Source organism: Notolepis coatsorum, assembly GCF_963971535.1.
Source record: "Notolepis coatsorum genome assembly, contig: SUPER_15_unloc_5, whole genome shotgun sequence".
In the NCBI taxonomy this organism is placed as follows: Eukaryota; Metazoa; Chordata; class Actinopteri; order Aulopiformes; family Paralepididae; genus Notolepis; species Notolepis coatsorum.
The window spans coordinates 804,326-821,169 of record NW_028174862.1 but is presented as its reverse complement, the minus strand read 5'-3'; positions in this window follow the sequence as shown (position 1 = coordinate 821,169).

The window sequence follows — 16,844 nt, the reverse complement described above, 5'->3', positions numbered from 1 at the left end:
CATTACAGCCACTCGTAGTCTCCTCTTGAATCCCACCTTACTGGTAATGGAAACCAAATATTGTGGAAGTCTATTCCAGTAGGACATTGCCCTGTACATTACAGTTTTCTTTAAGGCTTCAGTTCTGGGTCTCGGCAGGGCGAACCGACCCCTCAAGGCTTGTCTAGTGCCATAGCCATGACCATCACTAATAAGCACCAGCTGCAAAAAGAGGCACACAGGTTTATGTAAAGTATAAATATTTCTCATAAACAAAATAAGACTACACACTAGTCTAATAATAATAATAATAATAATAATAATAATAATAATTCATTTAATTTATATAGCGCTTCTCAATAACCCGAAGTCGCTGACAATAGTCGGGAGCAAAAGTAAAAACAAAGAAACAAAAGCAAACAAACAAAAACAAAGAAACAACAAAGAAACAAAAACAAAAGGAACATGAGACCATGGGGGGAACAGGGAAGACAAAAAGACTGGAGACAGACATCAATCAGGTTGGAGGGGGGGGGGGGGGGGGGTATTGGTGGGGGGGTTGAAGGCAAGGGAGAACAGGTCGGTTTTGAGGCGAGCTTTGAAGGTGGAGAGTGTAGGGGAGTCTCTGATGGACTGGGGGAGGGAGTTCCAGAGTCAGGGTGCAGTACGAGAGAAGGCCCGATCTCCAAAGTTTTTAAGCTTGGATGTCGGGACAGTGAGGGAGGCAGTGGAGGAGGACCGGAGGGAACGGGTGGGGCGGTAGGGAAGAGGGAGATCAGTCAGGTAGGGGGGGGGCAGGCTGTGGAGGGCTTTGAAGGTGAGGAGTAGTGTTTTAAAGTTTATGCAGTGTTTGATCGGGAGCCAGTGGAGAGAGTGGAGGACAGGAGTGATGTGTTTGCGGGACCGGGTGTTAGTGAGGAGGCGGGCAGCTGAATTTTGGACCATTTGCAGTTTATGGAGGGATACCAGTGAGGAGGGAGTTGCAATAGTCCAGGCGGGAGGAGATGAAGGCGTGAATGAGGGATTCAGCAGCAGGGGGGGAGAGGCAGTGACGGATTTTTGCAATGTTGCAGAGGTGAACGTAAGATATTTTTACGATGGAGCGGACGTGGGGGTCAAATGAGAGGGTGGGGTCAAGGAGGACACCAAGGTTTCGGACTAGGGGGGAGGGGGTGATGGTGGAATCGTTGATGGTGAGTGTGATGGGTCCGGATCTGGTGAGGGTGGTTTTGGTGCCAATAATAAGAAGTTCAGTCTTGTCACTGTTCAATTTGAGGAAGTTGTGAGTCATCCAAGTTTGGAGTTCGGTAATGCAGGATTCGATGTGACTGAGGGGTGGGCTGTGGGGGGATTGTGTACTGATGTAGATTTGAGTGTCATCAGCGTAGCAGTGGAAGTTGAGGTGGTATTTACGGATGATGTGACCAAGGGGGAGAATGTAGCAGATGAAGAGCAGGGGGCCAAGGACTGAGGGGGACCCCCTGTGTGACTGGGGAGGGGGAGGAGGTGTGGCCGGAGAGGGAGATGAATTGGTGTAGACTCTCGGGCAGACGGAGTCAAGCCCGGCCTCAACCCGAGAATCGACTCTGCTACCAACACACCGGAGAACCAACCACCTACCTATGTTTAGCTTAACAGGAGGCGGTTGTTCCCTTAACCCACCAAGAAAAACCTAGAATCAAAGTGTTTCAGTTTTCAAAGGGTTAACCCAGGCCAACAGGTCGACGAGAACGAGTCCGGACCTGGGCCTGGCGGACCGGGACCTACACAGGGACGCCTAAAGGGGTTGACAGCAACCACCTCGACAGCCCCCTCCCATCCCTGCCCAGCAGGGGGAGGGAGGAGTGAAACAATGGAAAAGGACCAAGCCCCCTAACACAGTGCAAGGTACAACACAGTATGGACCAAGCACGTCACTGTTATGGGCAAGTCGTAGTGGCATACATATGACACACACATCCACGACATCAATCTCCGCAAAGCCCGGCCCGACCCGGCATTTTCCCCCCAGAAAAGCACAAAGTCCTTCGGGGTACCAGAATAGCAGATCTGCGCCCCGGTGGACGGGTTAACTGACCTGGTCCGGCGTGACCAGAACCAGTCCCGCATCCTAGTCGCGCCACCATCCCCAGTCCTAAGAGGGGGGTAGGTATGCGTGTCGATCTAAAACATCACAGAGGGCGCCACCAAGATGGACAGAACGTGAATGCGCTGCTCCTGGCGGCCCACCTCATGGGCGTGAGACCCCTCCGCCAATGTAATGATCTACTCCGTCATCTCCCCCCGGAGATGCACGTGAGTCATCGAGTCTAACCTAGTGCACTGGCGCTCGGTAGAGATAAAAAATCTCCTTCCTAGTCACCCGCATAAAAAACGCTGTTTCTATGAATTGGGCAACCAAGGCGCGCTGGCCCATAACGTGGTTCCACATTGGAAGCACCCAGGACCAGCGCTATATGCATGTCAGACAGCGGTCTGCAGCACAGAGCCTGTAACCTCACGGATGTCTCCTGGCCAATAGGAAACGCGCCCAGTGACATATCCCATGGCCGGTGGGAAATCCCGTGACCCACCCATCCTAAAATGGAGTGGAACCAGGGAACCCCCCCCCTTCCCCCTCCCTGTGACGCACTGCCCCTCAGCCGACAGGGAAAACTGACAGGCAGGAGGTCCCAGCTCCCGGCCAATCAGTTAAGGGGGGGGGGGGGGGGTATCAGCCCACACCTCATGACCCCTCACCCCTGATACGATGCAACGACGAAGCAGAGCCATGACACCAGTCATAGCGTGCTACATGAAAGCGCATTATACCTGTTAGGGTAACAGCTTCACATTCTGCACGCCAGCCACAGACGATAACCTCGTCTGTGCAAAAACTGGTTTTATACATGGCTTCAGGCTCATGTGCGAACTTGCCATCTGAATTTTTACACCTTTACCCTAAAGTAAGAAAAACACAGACCAAGAGAGCGGCCAAGGGCCCGGGTACAAGAGCTACACATGTAACTTCTGTAGGCCAACACCTAACCCAGTTGTGGATTCAAAGCCACATTTACTTAAACGTGAATACGATACACACAACCCTCTATCACAGTAAAAAAGGGCAAAAGTTCACTCTCACTACTGCAAGAGGAACACAATTTTTTATGATGAGAGAAGACATAAGTCCTCGATCAAGTGCTGGTCACAGGCCTTGCTAAGTCTACATGACAGCGACCAAACAATTTTCAGAGAAATTGCCTATCTCTAAGCAAGAGCACAACCCCAGCAGAAGCTGAGGGATTTACACCGTATCCCCAAAAATATAGTGAATCAACACACATTTTGTAAACAAAATCATATTTGAGGGGAGGGGGGGGGGGGGCAGGGGCAAACCGGGGAATAATTTCACCCACCCCTCACCACCTTACCCCTGATACGACGCCAAATATGTAGAGTAAAAGCTTTACATCATGCACGCCAGCACAGCCGAAAACCTTGTTTGAAACAGGTTTCCCACAGCTCTGCTTATGTGTGAAAAAAATTTGCCGCTTGTTATTTTCATCATTACCCTCAAGTAAAGAAAAACAAGCTAAGAGAGGGACTCAGCCCTCGATCATATGCCACTATGCACAGCATTGTAGAGTAACCCAGCCAGTTGTGGGCTCAGCCACATTGTCTAAACGTTACATGAAGACACACAACTTCTCATCATACAACAAAAACCCAGTTAATTTTTACTCAAGTAAAAAACAACGCTGTTCCTAGGTAGAGAGAAAGGCATAAGCCTTGGCCAACGCTAACCCAAGCTATACAAAGCGACCAAGACAATTTTCACACAGCACATGTCATATCTCCAAATGTAGTAAAGTAACATTATGTTTTGTTAAACAAAAACATCGTTATTAACAAAAAACATTCGGGAGGGGAAGGAAGGAAAAGTGGGGTAATGTCCAATGGACTCCTTACCTGCACCAACGAACGCAGGACGAAAGGCCGCAACACAGGTTGGTCCACCACGTTGACGAAGGCCTCTCGCTGGCCAGGCCAGAAGAAGCAATGGCCGGAGCCTCGCTCCGGCGTGACGCCCCCCTCCTGCAGCCGGTTATGGCACAGGCCCGACGACATCTTCTGCTATTCTCACGGCTACGCCAATGGTTGTAGCACAAGCTAAACAGCTAACTCTAGGCTAACTGATAGCATCAAGCTAACGTTCCCAGCCGAGCGCAGCCGGCAGCTAACGTCGTAGCTAAACAGCTAACTGGCTAACAGTTAGCTCATACCGGCTATCGCTAGCCACTAGATAACGCAGAAGCAAGCTAAGCGGCTACTACTGAAAACTGTACAACGTGAGAAAAGCAATAAAGGCCAACACTTCAGACAGCCGCTGTCTTTTCAGATCAATAGGTGCATATCCTGAGAGACATTGTCTGTGATTTTTTTGATACACCTCAGCTGGTCCGTTACTGCAGGGTTAAAACTATAATAAGAGACATTAGACACAGAATGAGAGTTCAAAAATATGTCTTGTATTTAATGAAATATCAAAAACATAATTACATTATTATGGTGGGGGTGGTCCAAGGGGCAATTCCCAATAGGCTTCAGAGTTAAACTAAGGCAACATAAGATGGTGAAAAGAATAGAAGGAAGTAGAGAGAGAGAGAAGAATAGTAGGAAAAAGAGAGAGAGAAGAAGCGGGAAAGAGAGAGAGAGAAGAATAGCAGGACAAGAGAGAGAGAAGAATAGCAGGAAAAGAGTAGAATAAGAGAAAAAGAAGCGCAAGCTAAACCCCTAGCCCTCAGTCTTATACTCTCCTCTGTCCATAGACATATCCACTTGCTGGCCAATGCTATACACTGCATCTGTGTGTTTTCACACACAATCCCACATAACGTACTTTCCACCATTGGATACATGTCAGCCGAACATGTGTAACTACGGATTTTTACTCAAGTAATGTACTTAAGTACAATTTCAAGCTACTTGTACTTTCAAGTATTTCAATTTTAGGGAACTTTATACTTTTACTCCACTACATTTCAAGGGAAATATTGTACTTTTTACCCCACTACATGTATCTGAACACAGATCAGAACTAGTTACTTTGAAGAAAAAGATTTTGCATAGAAAACATAATATATACAAAATAATGTATGAAGATTATATACTTTCACATTTGAAGCCTGTCAACTTTAAGAGGACATAATCAGAGCAGCATATCTGGACCACATACCACTTTAACATAAACTATAGAGGACAATGGATACACAAACATCATATAGAATGTGTACTTTTACTTTACATACTTAAGTACATTCAATAGCAAATACTTTTCTACTTTTACTTAAGTATAATTTGAATGGAGGACTTTTACTTTACTTTACGGGCGACAGTGGCTCGGTAGGTAGAGCAGTCGTCTGGCAATCCGGAGGTTTCCGGTTCTATTCCCGCTCCTCCCGGCCAGCGTGTCGATGTGTCCTTGAGCAAGACCCTTAACCCCTAATTGCTTCCAATGAGCAGGTTGGCACCTTGCATGGTTGCCTCCGCTGTCGGTGTGTGAATGTGTGAGTGAATGGGTCAAATGTGAGGAACAAATTGTAAAGCGCTTTGGATAAAAGCGTTATATAAAAAATCTGCCATTTACCATTACTTTTACCAGAGTACTCATTTATGTGAGTATTTCTAATTTTACTTAAGTAGAGGAACTGTGTATTTCTTCCACTACTACGTGTCTCCCCCACCCCATCTAGCTAAAGGTATACAGATAACAACAATGCACATGTGGCCTGTGCCTTGACAGAGACACTACTGAACAAAGGATAGGCCTGAACAAGCTTACAATATGTCATAATTCACACCATCAATGCCCTGTATCAATAAAGATTGTACTTAATAACATTTAATAAAAACGTGTAACTTAGATCAATGTCCCCAATTTAATAAAGTAATTACAAAGTCAATGAACTGCTCTCAAATCTGAAAATATGTTCCACAACATGCACCTGGTTTATTGTGCCCATAGGGTTATAGACTGATCTGTACACTTCAACACTATGAAATAGCTTCTTTCTTTCTTTTTTTCTCTTTTTTTTTGAATGAATGAGTTTATTTATTTCAAACATAAATTGAAAATAAATAATAATAAAAAACAACTTGATGGATTGTATCTCAGTAGAGATCTGAGAAACGTGATTGTCAGTTGTGTATACAGAGCTCCAGATTCCAGCATTGAAGCATTCAAAGACTGCATGGAGGTGTTATTTGCCTAGACTCAGAAGGTTACATTCATCTGCGGGGATAAATCACTGTACATTCTATATTGCTCACTAGTATACCATATCTGAACTACTGTGTGGAGATTTGGGGTAACACTTATAAAAGTAAAACCATTTGCTATATGCTATACACTACAGTCTATGTGATGTGGTGGGTACGTATGATGGTAATTAAGGAATTATTATACATGACTATTATATGCAAGTAGGCTATGTCTATGCTATTTTACAATATTATACATGAACTGCTTGTTTTTTTTAATCTGTTTTTTTTTTAACAATATGTTTATTGGGTTTTAGTTTGCAAATTACAACATGTATATCAGCAGAGCAGTATTCAGCAAACATTTTCACCCCGTTCTCCCTCCCCTAACCCCACCCCACACAAAATAATAATTAACTTCAAAAACAGGTTCACATAGGAAGGATACAGATTTAAATAATAAAAAATAAAAAAATAAACATAAATAAATAATAATACAACCAAAATGTTTTACACATTAAGTAAAGGGTGTTTCTTGTCGTTTTTACACAATAATAAGAGTTGTCCCACAGTACTCCCCCTAATCCTGTTCTTGTTGAAGCAAGTTCCCAACATTCGTATTATGCTTTAAGAAGTACACAAACGGTCCCCAGGCATTATCAAAAATGTTTTGTTTACGTCTAACAATATACACCATCTTTTCCATTGACATGTTTGAAGCCATTTCTTTAATCCACATACCAATTCTTGGTCCATAAAATTTTTTCCAATTAAGAGCTATTACACGTTTTGCTTGTAATATGCACATATCTATAAATCTAAACTCTTTGCTTTGTAGATGTGGGGTGGTAGGATATAAACCAAGAATAAAAAGCTTGGGATTCAATGGCAACTTCTTTGATAAAATTTGATGGATCAAATCAATAACATCTTGCCAGAAGGTTTTCACTTTCACACATTCCCATATGCAGTGGAACAGTGTCCCCCTTTCCTCACTACACTTAATACAAGTATCTGGAATATTATCATTAAAGTTATGCAATTTAACAGGAGTTATATATGTAGGCCTACGCATCAGCCATTTATATTGTATACGTTTTAGGTTGCTACTGACTGTCTGACTCTGTGCCTCTTTACATGCCACGCTCCATTCTTCTAAAGATATTTCCTCCTCTATGTCTTCGTTCCATTGATTCAGTTTTGATTCAGATGATTCATCTGAACCAGATACAAATAAGTCGTATAGCATTGAAATTAGACCATCGAGGTAGTGTCTAGTGACTGCTACCTCTAAGATGGAAATGTTCGGTATATCCAATGAATGGTTCTGAGATGATATAAAACTCCTTAGCTGAAGATATTTAAAAAAGTGATGTTTCGGAATACCATATTTTGTAGATATTTCCGCAAAGGACATGAATACTTCATCCTCCTCCCTGTATACGTCTTGCACTTTCCTTAACCCCTTTTCAGCCCATACTTTAAATCCACTATCGTTTTGCCCTGACTTAAAATTGTCATTGCCCCAAATAGGACTGAACCTGGATCGGGACGTATTTATATTCAAATATTTGAGTGTGTCAAACCACACATCTATCATGTTTAAAATAATGGGGTTGTCTGTATTTTTCTTCAGATATTTACGGTCTACAGAATACAAATACAGGTGCAAGGGTAAGCTCGGTTTAACAGAGCAGGATTCTGAATGGATCCAAGCAGGGGGATTCTCAGATGAGAAGTAAAACATGATCGTCCGCAATTGTTATTGTTTTCCCGTAACTCCAGCATCATTAACACCACGGTAACTCCCCTACATGTATCTGACCATTCCTTCATATCCTTCTCACTAACTCTCATGCTTAACCGAAAGGTCTTCACCCCAACTCAAACCGTCTCACTCAGACGCAACCTGCCCTCCCTATCCCCCTCCACCCTCTCCTCTGACATACTATCCACTCTACCTTTGAGTGACACCTTCTCTGCTCTCTCCACAGAGATGGCAACCTCCACCCTCCTCTCAGCCCTTGCAACCTCCTTCGACAAGCTCTGTCCCCTCGTTGAGAAACCTGCCCGCCGTTCCCCACCCAGTCCATGGCTGACAGATCCAGTGAGAGAACAAAGACAGGTCCTGAGAGCAGCTGAAAGGAAGTATAGAAAGTCACGCCTCACTGCTGACATCGACACATATCACAACCTCTTGTTAACATTCTCCAAAACCATTACTAATGCCAAAGCTTCTTTCTTTCACCATAGGATCGAGGCCTCTGCCAAGAATCTTCGCAAACTGCATGCTACCATGTCCTCCCTCCTCACTCCCCCCCCACCCCCCCCTCCCTCATCTTTCTCTGCCGAAGACTTTGCGATCTTCTTTGAGGAAAAAGTGGAGAACATCCGCAGCTCCTTCTCCCAACCCCCACCCATTCCAAATGCTGAATCGAGAACCTCATCCTTCACTCTGTCATCTTTCTCTCCCATTACAGAAGCCGAGACCCTGACACTGGTAACGTCGAACCGTCCGACTACATGCCAGCTGGACCGACTACCTTCCCCACTCCTCCAGACCATAGCACCAGACATCCTCCCATTCCTAACTGCAACCATCAACTCCTCACTCAACTCGGGGGTGGTCCCCACCTCCCTAAAACAAGCCAGAGTCACGCCCCTCATAAAAAAACCATCCCTGAACCCTACCGTCATAGGCAACTACCGTCCTGTCTCTCTTCTCTCCTTCCTTTCTAAAACACTTGAACGTGCTGTATCCAACCAACTTACTGCTTATCTCTTACAGAATGACCTCCTAGACCCTAATCAGTCAGGCTTCAGGACTGGTCACTCCACAGAGACAGCCCTCATTGCGGTCACAGAGGCACTTCACTTAGCAAAAGCGAAAGGCCTCTCCTCTGTCCTGATTCTCCTAGATCTATCTGCAGCCTTCGACACAGTCAACCACCAGATCCTCCTCGCGGCCCTCGCAGGAATGGGAGTGGCTGGCTCTGCGCTGACATGGTTGTCATCATACCTCAATGACCGCTCCTACCAAGTGTCATGGAGAGGGACCCTGTCGGCCACCCGCCCCCTGCGGACGGGTGTCCCCCAGGGCTCGGTTTTAGGACCCCTTCTCTTCTCCCTCTACACTAAATCACTGGGTAACATTATCACGTCTCATGGCTTCTCCTACCACTGTTATGCCGACGATACTCAACTCTTCCTCTCCTTCCCTCCCTCAGATATCCACGTCTCTGAGCGGATCTCAGCCTGTCTGTCCGACATCTCCGCCTGGATGACGACCAACCACCTCAAACTGAACCTAAGCAAAACAGAATTGCTCCACCTGCCGGCCAAATCCTCCCCCCTGACCGACCTTTCCATCACAGTCGAGAATGCAGCTGTGACCGCGTCCCCGACCGCCAAGAACCTTGGTGTTGTCCTCGACGACCAGTTGAACTTCTCTGCTCACATCGCAGCGACAACCAGAACCTGCCGATTCCTCCTGAGCAACGTCAGAAGGATACGCCCCTTCCTGACAAAAGAAGCCACCCAACTCCTCGTCCAATCAACAGTCATCTCCCGCCTCGACTACTGCAACGCACTGCTCGCTGGCCTCCCGGCCACTGCCACTAAGCCTCTTCAACTCATTCAGAACGCAGCGGCCCGCCTGATCTCAAACCTACCGAAGTCGGCCCATGTCACCCCACTTCTTAGGGACCTGCACTGGCTCCCCATTGCTGCACGAATCCGCTTCAAGGCCCTCGACCTAGCATACCGTGCGGCAAAGGGAACTGCTCCCGCCTACCTCCGGTCAATGGTCTCTAACTACACACCCTCAAGACCCCTACGCTCTGCATCTTCTGGCCGCCTCAGACCTACTCCTATCCAAGCTCCGGGAGGGTCATCAAAGAGAAGTCGCCTATTCTCAGTCCTTGCCCCACAATGGTGGAATGAACTACCCACCCCAGTTAGGACAGCCGAAACACGTCCAATCTTTCGCCGTCGACTAAAGACGCACTTCTTCAACCATTATCTGAATAAAAAAAAAAAAAAAAAAAAAAAAAAATCTAACCCTAACTAACCATACTGTCATGCACTTGTCCTAATAAACTAACCTACACTGTAGCACTCAACACTTTGATGAACATTGTTACTCAGCTGATAGAGTTGTGCTCTTCCTGATGGCTTGTCGTACAGAACTTGTAAGTCGCTTTGGATAAAAGCGTCAGCTAAATGACTAAATGTAAATGTAAATGTAAATTGTGCTGCCCAGTAATACCATTGGATATTTGGGCATTTCAGGCCTCCTTGGTCATATGGTAGATAAAGTAGAGATAGACGTAATCTGGGGCGTTTATTTTGCCAAATAAAGTTGGTAAACAGTTTCTTGATTCTTGTGAACAAAGACGAGGGAGGAGGTAAAGGGATATTCTGGAATAGGTAGAGAAATTTAGGGAGTATATTCATTTTTAGAATATTAATCCTGCCGATAATTGAGATAGGTAGGGATGACCAACGCTCCATTGAAGAAGTACTAGCTTCCAGAATTGGGTCATAGTTTATCTGAGAAATCGGCGAAGAGGGCTATCCTATGTTCTATATGACATTCTCGAATTCCATGAATATCGCTGTGCGTCCTCACCGCTATAGCAAATGGTTCGATCGCAAGAAAGAAAAGCAAGGGCGATAAAGGGCTCCCTTGTGGGCAACTTCTACTAATGTTAAAGGGTTTAGAGACCTTGCTATTCGTCAGAACTTCTGCCGTAAGCCCTGTACAAAGCAATCTAACCCATTTGACGAATGTGTCTCCAAAGCCAAATCGTGTTAACACCTCAAACAGATAAGGCCACTCGACACAGTCGAAGGCCTTCTCTGCATCCAGTGAGAGAAAGGCAGTGTCTGTCGCCCCCTTGTGGTTATATAAAATATTGAGCACGCGTCGGACGTTATGAAAACCCTGTCTCCCTTGAATAAATCCATTCTGGTCTTCCCCCACCACCCTAGGTAGAAGGACCTCCAGTCTTCTTGCAATAATTTTACTAATAATCTTGGTATCCGAATTTTGAAGGCTGATTGGACGCATATTTTCACATTTTGTATTAGGTTTCCCTGGTTTTGGAAGTAACGTGATTAGGGCTCCCCTCATAGATGTGGGGAGAAGACCATTCTCGAAGGATTCCTGAAACATCTCCAAGAGGGGTGATATTAATTTAGTTTGGAATTTCTTATAAATATCTATGGGGATGCCATCTGGGCCTGCTGCTTTTCCAGCCTGCGTACAGCCGATTGCATCAGCAATTTCAACGCCAGTTATATTTTGATCTAAAGCCCTACTTTCCTCCTTTGAAATTTTGGGAATATCTAGGTTGTCTAAGAATTGTGTTTGCATGTCCAGGTTAGGAGAACATTCAGAGCTGTATAATTTCCCATAGAAGACTCTAAAAGCCTCATTAATCTCTGTTGGGTCCACTATAGTTCTACCATTTGGGGCTTCAATACAATTGATGGATATTTCTGCTTGTTGTTGTTTAATGCGCCAGGCAAGATGTTTTCCAGGCTTTTCCCCCTGATCATAGTAGGACTGTTTGAGTCTTATTAGGTCGGCAGCGGCTTTGTTAGCTGCTAATTCATTGTACTGTGATCTAAGCAGTAGTAGTTTTGAATGAGCATCTGTAGTCGTATGTTTATTATGATACATTTCCGTTTCCATTTTTTTTATATCCTGATCTAATTTCTCCATTTCAAGTCTTGTAGCCTTTTTTTTTAGCTAGTGAAAGAGATTATTTGTCCCCTAATAAAAGCCTTGAAAGCCTCCCACCTCATGCCAGCAGAGGTCTGGGACTTGTTGCATTCAAAATACAGGTCAATCTGTTTGTCCAAAAAGTCTATAAATGTGTGATCCATGAGCCATCCTGGTTGAAAACGCCATCTTGGTGGGTCATTCACTAGGTTAGTATCTTCATAGTTCAAGGATACCGCTGCGTGGTCCGAAATAACTATACTGCTATACTGACATTCACCTACTTTGGAGGCAAGCAGTGCTGAAACTAAAAAGTTGTCTATGCGTGAGTGTGTTTTTTGAGTGCTGGAATAGCAGGAATACTCTACTGCAGGGGTAGGGAACCCTAGGCACGCGTGCCTGCATAGGCACGCAGGGGCATTTTCATAGGCACAGGGGGCAGCATTAAAAAAATATATATATTATTATTTTTTTTATTTTTTTTTTGCTTTGAAATATTATAGTGAAATATTTTGCACTGTTGTCGCATTTATCTTGTTGAAATCCTCCCACAGGTTCTTTTTACTACCACATATTTAATTGAGACCCTTTATTTGTTTATTATTTCAATTTAGCTGGAAATACATTGCTACATCATTCAGTGACATTTGCAGAGCCTTATAACAAAAACATTATTACGGTCACCATTGTGACCAGTGGGATTAATCAACTAATTTTATTATTTATTTTTCTATTTCATTGAACATTGCACATGTTAAAAGCCATTTTTTTTACTCAAAATGTGAGTATTACCAAGTCAACTTGTGTTCTTAAAACAATGATAATAAACATAGTTTTATTAGGTTGAAATAATGTGGTTGTGTACTTATTTTTCTGTTAACTTATTATGGATTGAAAACTGAAAACCCTAATGCACAGTAACTGAACTCAATATGTTTAAGTTCTGGTAACTTATTATTTAAAAATGTTTTACAGTGTAGTCTTGCGATCAATCAAAACTTATTTACACGATATACCTCACATTCACCCTCCATTCACATCCTGGTGTTCTCCATTAGGCCTGTAGGTGGAGCTATGACAGCACACGTACAGTACACACACCGATGGTGTGTGATGTGTCCAAAAATGAATGGGCAAATGTGAGTGAAATGGTCGCACTGTATGCAGCTGTTTGTCTGCATTGCATCCCCCCCCCCCCCCCAACTCAGATTTAGGGTTGATACAACCATCATAATAATATTGTTAATAATAACAATAACAATAATGATGTAATAATGTAAAAATTATCATTAAAAATACCTGATTATGAGAAAAAGAATTTACGATGCATGGAATATTGTTGAGGCACACTATAGTTACAACTATATTTCAAACAGGCACTCCATGTCAAAAAGGTTGCTGACTCCTGCTCTACTGCATTTGGTTTGCCATGCCTCCAAATATCCAACAAATTGAATTCCTTCATAAAATTATGTATTGTCTTTCTCGACTTATTGTGAGTACCTTCTAGACCAGTTGACCTGTCCTTTGAAGGGTCTAACGTACAATTAAAGTCACCAGCTATTATGTATTGTCCAGGAAGAGTTGAGGCTGTCAAAAATAAATTATCATAGAATTTAGGGTCCTCTTCATTGGGACCATAAACACTTATCAGCGTTAACGTTTCAGACAGTAACCTACCCTGGACCATAATATATCTACCTGCAGTGTCCCTTACTACATTATGTACCTGTAATGGGACAGACTTATGAATTAGTATCATAACCCCCCTGGCATGAGTGGTGTAGGGGGCAGATAACACTTGGCCCTGCCACCTTTTTGCTACTTTAGAAACATCTTCGTTCAAAAGATGCGTTTCTTGTAAAAAAACAATGTTTGATTTCAAATATTTTAACCTGCTCATTACCCGTTTCACCTTTGTAATTTTGTTCAAGCCGCTACAATTTCAAAATTTAAATTTCACCTTGCAGTTCTCTGACATTAGTTAATTAATATATATATATATCCCTTATGAAAAGGTACATAGACAGCCACAGAAGAAAAAAGAAGAAAACACAACAGGAAAAAAGACCCACCCCCCACCCCCTACTAACCTAAAGCCCATGCACTCTGTACATCTCCCCTCACCCCACATTTCACTACTGGCCAAATGAGTTTCTCTAACTTGTCTTCCTCCTAAGCTCAAACTAGCTTTCATTTTTTCTAAATACTAATCACAAATAACATACTGTATCTAGTGTAGTCTTGAACTGCGCAATGCTTGCAACGTGTAGGTCTAGTATCCATTAGGTCAGGGGCTTCCTTTAAACACCAAACACTTTTATTACAAATCTGGAACACTTTTAGTACAAACCTGGAACGTGCGCACGCAGGCTGGGAGACGAATAAAATGTAAAAAGTTAAATGTTTGTAGCCTGCCCCAGAATCTGCAATGCGTTGTAGGAAAAGTCTAAACCAGTGCTGATTTTGTCCGTTGAACTAGACTCAGTCCTGTCCGAATAAGAATACAAATAAAAATCAGAGGAAAACTAAACAGTCATAGTCCAATCACGCCTCATTTCGTGGAAATGGCTATTTTTATAACGTCATTTATATATTCATTTATAAGAATACAGTAGGCTTAGTATGACTGTTACTTTCCTTTCGGAGCCGTCCAACACCGAGCCCGTCTCAATAAATCAAATGCTTCGGATAAACTTGTCCACCTCCGCCGGAGTTTGAAAGGTGCGGGCTCTCTCGTTGTGAGTTACCAGCAGCCGGTCTGGAAAGATGATTCGGTGCGTGTGGATCCCCCGGTCTCTCAGTTTCTTCCGCACCTCGTCGTATCCGTGCTGCCTCTTGTGCACACCTGCAGAGAGGTCTATGTGAAGACGAACCGGCTCGTTATTATAAAGGACCTGTCCCTTGGTCCTAGCTGCCCTCAGTACTCTCTCTCTGTCCTTGAAGTTCATGAACTTCATGATTAGGGTCCTTGGGCGTTGAGAGTCGAGTGGCGCGCCGATTCTATGAGCACGCTCCAATACTAAGCCCTCTGGTTCAATATTCAGAGCCTCCGGTAACCATTTCTCCAAAAATGCAGTTGCATCCTGGCCCTCTGCCTTCTCCGGTAGCCCTACCAACCTGACGTTATTTCTTCGACTCCTGCATTCCAAGTCCTCTTGTCGAGAAGGCTTTTAACGGTGTTCTCCAGAGTGCTAACCTTTGGTGTCAGCTTATTAACGTTGTCCTCCGCGTCAGAAATCCGTTGTTCAGTCTGCTCTATGCGGCTTATGCAATCTTGTATCTGTTTCTTTATTTCCGTAATTGTTATTTGCATTTTGTCGAATTTCTTATACAGTCCTGTTTTCATAGTCAGTATGGCTTTCATGATATCTTGGTTGTCTGGACTTAACTTTTCATCATCTGATTCGTCGACGTCCTCGTGTGCGTTAGCCATCTTTTCATCTGACTTGGTGGCGCTGCTAGCCTCCTCCTCCACCTCCGACTGTTCAGCTTTCTTTCTATCCTTCTTTGCTTTTTCTTTAGCGTTTTTTCCAGACATTTTGATTCCGGATATTCTTATACATATACTGCGCGACTTTGAGTGATATTTTGATTAGTTTTGTAGGATTAAATTACATGCTAGCAGCTGAGCCTAAAATGTGCGACCTCCTAATTACTCGTCATGCCCGGAAGTCAAATAACTTCTTTCTATGGCGGCTGGGTGGCGCAGCAGACTAAGCGCTCGTCACCAACGCGAGAGACACTGGTATCGAATCCGGCTGTCAGCGTTGCCTCCGGCTTGGCCGGCCGTCATACTGGCTCAATTGGCAGAGTCAGCGGGAGGGAAGCCGGTGGGGTGGTATTCTGGTCGTTGTAAACAGCGACTCCTACAGGTCGGTCAGGGCGCCTGCACAGCGAGGAAGGGAGATGGTGAGGGTAGTGTGAGCCTCCCACACGTTACACCTCACCAATGAGAGTCTGCGCTGGCAGGTGAAAAGAAGTGGCTGGCTGACTCCGCATGTATCGGAGGGGACATGTGATGGTATTTGTAGATAATGAACTAATCATGAACAAACCATTATATACATTCGTAAATTATTATTAAATCATTTATAACTATGATTTATATATGTTTTATGAATGTCTTAACAAATAATTAGTTAAACATGAAAAGACAAGTCTGGTAATTACTTCATGTGTATTCATAAAAGTCCACAAATAAACAAACTATTAGACATTTGTTAATGATGAAAAGGCTTCACTTTAGATTAGGGCACACAATAGCATCTGTAAATGATTTATAGATGTTTTATGAATGTCTTAACAAATCATTTTGAACATGAAAAATAAATGGAGATGTGATTGGGTGAACCGCTAGACTTGCCTGACCCAAAATACTGCCCCCGGAGGAAATTAATTAAAGGCCCACTTGCATGTTGTATTTTTGTTCAATAAACAATGTGGACTAGGCGGACGGTGACTTTCATGAAGAGGGGGAAAAAATTATCGAAATGTACCCAGTTTTAGCGTTTTTATCAAACATTTTGTCCGCCCAACCACAACCACCACGCACGTGGATATTTTAATCCATGGTTCATAGCGTGCGTGTGTCATCTTAATGATGACGTCACACAAGGTACAGGGCAGCAGGGGGCCTGAGAATCACAGGCAGGTTGTGGCAGGAAGCAAAGAGCCTTCTTGTTACTACTAGCCGAGGATCTAGTATCGGTTTCACCTAACACTATTGCTCCGTGATCATAGCCATTTATCTCTAAAGCTAACCACTATTTGTAAAAGCCACAACCACGTTACCATTTGTAAATACTAATGTAAATCATTGTGTCGTTGTATATATTGTGTATATAACGTTAGCTAAGTTAGCTAGCTTGCTAGTCGGCATTCTCGAAACTTCCAA